Below are 3,816 nucleotides of genomic sequence, written 5' to 3' on the forward strand. Positions count from 1 at the left end.
AAAAGCACACACACACAAGCACACACACACAAAAGCACACACACACACAAGCACACACACACACAAGCACACACACACACAAAAGCATACACACACATAAGCACACACATGTTTTCTGTTAAAAATTAAGCATGAGCTGGGCAGTGGTGGCACACACCTTTAATCCCAGCACTTGGGAGGCAAAGGCAGGTGGATTTCTGAGTTCGAGGCCAGCCTGGTCTACAGAGTGAGTTCCAGGACAGCCACGGCTACACAGAGAAACCCTGTCTCAAAAAAAAAAAAAATTAAGCATGAACTGGGCATGATGGCTTAAGGGAAAGTTTAAGTAAACCTAGCAATTAGAATGCAGAGGCAGGAGGATTGCTACAAATAGAGGGGCAGCTTGGGTTACAAGGTTGGGACCCTGTTTCTATAAAGTATAAGGATAAAAGCTTTGCAGCTCCGGGTTCTTGCTAAGTGCTCAGAACCCACTAGGTGTTGCTAAGTGCTCAGAACCCACTAGGTGTTGCTAAGTGCTCAGAACACACTAGGTGTTGCTAAGTGCTCAGAACACACTAGGTGTTGCTAAGTGCTCAGAACACACTAGGTGTTGCCTTGGCAGTTTCTACCACTGTAGAAAATACCAGAAATTTCAGGACACAGAGACCCTGCCCAGTCCTCACTCACATTTTCAAGCACTAAGGTCTTGGCCTGTGTCCCATGGATTACTGGCACCAATATTCAATTAATGTGTGATGCCAGCCCTCCCTGCCTTGGGTCTCACTATGTAGCCCTGTCTGGTCTAGCCTGTAACTCTGTATATATCAGGATGGCTTCAAACTTGCTACAATCCTCCTGCCTCTGCCCTTCTGGGAGATTACTGGCATCTGCTCCCATACCTCTTTGTTCCAGACAATATCAGTGTCTGTTGAAGGGCAGACAGAACTGGACTAAACTGAATTCAGGGTTTTTTTTTTCCAGTATGATAATAGAGAAACCTCCTGTAGGACTATAATTACCCAAGGGGGAATTACCTAGGTTCATATCCATAGGTCCTAGGTAAGGAGAGAGAATGATTTTATTATAGAGTGTTCACAGAATAATGTGAGCCTTAGCATTTAGAAGTAGACAGGAATAATGGAATTCCTTACATGTCACTACTTCTTGTTGCCTACAGGCCAATGCAAACTTTAATTGCCAATCAAACTTTTGCTATAGTGCACAAAAATATAAGGGAGGATTCTGGCAATAGGCTTTGTTTTTACACTATATTTTCTCCTTGTTCTGTGGCAAAAGTTTTAACAGTGGCAACACAAATAACAAATGTACTCAGGAGCAGGGGGAAGGATGACAGTGGTGGGGTTTTGTCCCAGGGTCTCACATCTCACTGGATCTGAGACTGGGTTTCAATTCTCAGACCTTTTAATGAGATTATAGGTGTGCGCCTCCATGCTTGACTTTGCCCTGTCTGTTTCTGCCTCAGTGTACAAAGCACTCTCTGCAGTAACATGGGAGGGATCTGATTTGATAAAACAGAGATCCGCACGTGCATATCCTTACCCAGAGTGTCTTACTAGATAGCCTTGATCGTCAGTGTCTCTAGTACTATAGGTTTTGTTTCCTTTCATTTTGTTTTTGAGACAGAACCTCCCTTTTCACTCTAGTATAGGCTGGCCTGGAACTCAGTGTGTAGCCCAAGCTAGCCTCACATTCTCAGCAATCTTTTCAGTCTCTCAGGCACTGGGATTGCAACATGCTGCCACCAGACCCACTTGAGACATTGTAAGGCAATAACTACATTTTGGTTTTTGAAAGGTAATTGGAAATAAGAGTAATATACAGGATAGTATTTACTGTGAGTGGTTATGTTTATGGGGAATGGAGAATACACATCATCTTAATTTTTTAAAAGGTCTGTAACCTAATTAAGGAAAACATGAATATTGGAAAAGGAATGTGTAATTATGTCTCACCCATGTATAATTAATTTATTTAACATTTATCTACGCAACAGATAATTGTCAATTGGCTCATGTTTAAAATTTTATTTTTTCTTTTTTTATACAATTGTACATATTATGGGGTTCAGTGTGAGATTATGTCCTGATTTTCTGTACTGCTCAGATCAGTATGACTGGCATTCTTGACATCTTAGGTAATAGTCATTTCTTTGTGCCAGTAGCATTCAAAATCCTCTCTCCATATTACCTTGAAATATCTGATTTAAGTAGTATTCTTCTCAATATGAATTTCCAGTACAAATTTAATTTTGGTAGGCATTGAGGATTTTATCTTTCACTAAGCATTGACAATTATAGGCATTGTCATGGCTACTACTTAACTTTTGTTTTTTTTCTTTTTTTTTCTTTTCCTTAAGTGAATGTCTGGCGAATTTAAGCCTCAGCTTGGATCTTCAAAATCTCTCAAAGGCCCATAGCTGCGACCTTGATCATAGGCTTTGGAATTATTGGGGGATGGTAGAGTCTTAAGGAAGTGAGATCTAGCATGAGGACATGCATCATGGTGGATGGTCCTGATGAAGGTCCTGAGACCACGACCACTCTCTTGCTGTACCTCCTGACTGTCAGAGGGTAAATGCTAATCCTCTTCACCCTGATGTACTAGGGCTCCTTTGAGCTCTATGTAATGAGGACTAAGTGGCCATGGACTGAAGCTCCTGAAAGCGACCCTCACCTCCTTTTAAAGCTGATTTACCTCAGGTATTTTATCATGGTGACAGAGAAGCTGACTGGACAGTTCTTTCTAGAAAGGTATGAATAAGAAAGCACATACTGGTGACTAGGAGAATGAGCCAATAAAAAGAAATATAAAGAACGAGTTGCATAAGAAGAAGAAAGAAACGAGAATAGCCACTGTAATAGAGTGCTACAGTTTAGCTCCAATTTATTCCCCAAAGGCCAAGCACTAAAGGCTTGGTCACCAACCCCATTTCAGGAGATGGGGCCTACTGGAAGGAAGGTAGGTCCCTCGGGACATGGTCTTGAAGTAGGTATTAGGACCCTCATTCCCCTACCTCTGGGCTCTCTGCCATGAGGTGAGGACCTCCCCTCCTCCATCTTCTCCCTGTCATGAGGTCTGTCTGACACAAATCCAAGTGATCCACAAGCGATCATAGTCTGAAACCCCCCAAACTGTAGCCAACCAAAATAGACCTGTCCTCTCCTGATTGATCTGTCTTGGGCATCTTGTCACAAGGATAGAGTGCTGCTCCAAGGGAGATATGACAGTTCTACAGTAGGAACAGGAGGAAGGGAATAAGGGATGATGTCCAGGTAGAAGCATCTGAGAAAATGAATGAACAGCAGAAGGGAAAGGGGGCTTAGGTAAAGCCCTGATGCTGCCTGACCAAAGAAATAAGGTACTCTTTGTGAGGAAGCTATAAAACCTAAGAAAGAGACTCATTCAGGCAAGGAGTTAAACACTCACAGGGAACTAGACCCATGCATCTGTGACCAAATACGTCCCTTATAAGTTTCATCATCTCTTAAAATTGTCATCCCAATCACCCACACACTGAGAGGTGAAATAAATGTGGGGGAAGTGAACTGCATCAGGCTTTTTCACCGTATGTATCTGTGTCTTCTCAAACAAACAAAAAAAAGCCAAACCTCAACTCTAAGGAAAAATGACAGAAAGGATAAAAGGAATAGTAAACAGAAGGTTCTCTGTGGGAGGTGGAAGCCAACCGGGTAGGTGGCCCATTCAGTAAATGGCTTGTGGTACAACATAGGAGCCTGTGGTTAGATCCCCAGTGTGGTGGCCCTGCTGTGTTCTTGAAAGAACTCAAATCCGAAACCAGAGACTTAGCTCGCTGGG

General features: G+C 42.6%; 1 protein-coding gene and 1 long non-coding RNA gene across 3 annotated transcripts in view; one reads left to right on the forward strand and one right to left on the reverse strand.

Annotated features, from left to right (window-relative positions):
• The window catches only part of Slc2a13 (solute carrier family 2 member 13), a 323,576-nt gene that overhangs the window by 290,678 nt on the left and 29,082 nt on the right, over positions 1 to 3,816 (reverse strand). The gene's annotated exons all lie outside the window — the stretch shown is intronic.
• Positions 942 to 3,816, forward strand: part of LOC116078205 — an 18,495-nt gene continuing 15,620 nt past the window's right edge. Inside the window, exons 1-3 of one of the 2 annotated variants that reach the window (XR_004113450.1) lie at positions 942 to 1,038; positions 1,709 to 1,794; positions 2,357 to 2,750. This is a non-coding gene — a long non-coding RNA (uncharacterized LOC116078205). The remainder of the gene's footprint in view (positions 1,039 to 1,708; positions 1,795 to 2,356; positions 2,751 to 3,816) is intronic. The other variant, XR_004113452.1, reaches the window with a different exon arrangement.

The sequence above is a fragment of the Mastomys coucha genome, unplaced genomic scaffold (assembly GCF_008632895.1).
Source record: "Mastomys coucha isolate ucsf_1 unplaced genomic scaffold, UCSF_Mcou_1 pScaffold11, whole genome shotgun sequence".
Classification (NCBI taxonomy): domain Eukaryota; kingdom Metazoa; phylum Chordata; class Mammalia; order Rodentia; family Muridae; genus Mastomys; species Mastomys coucha.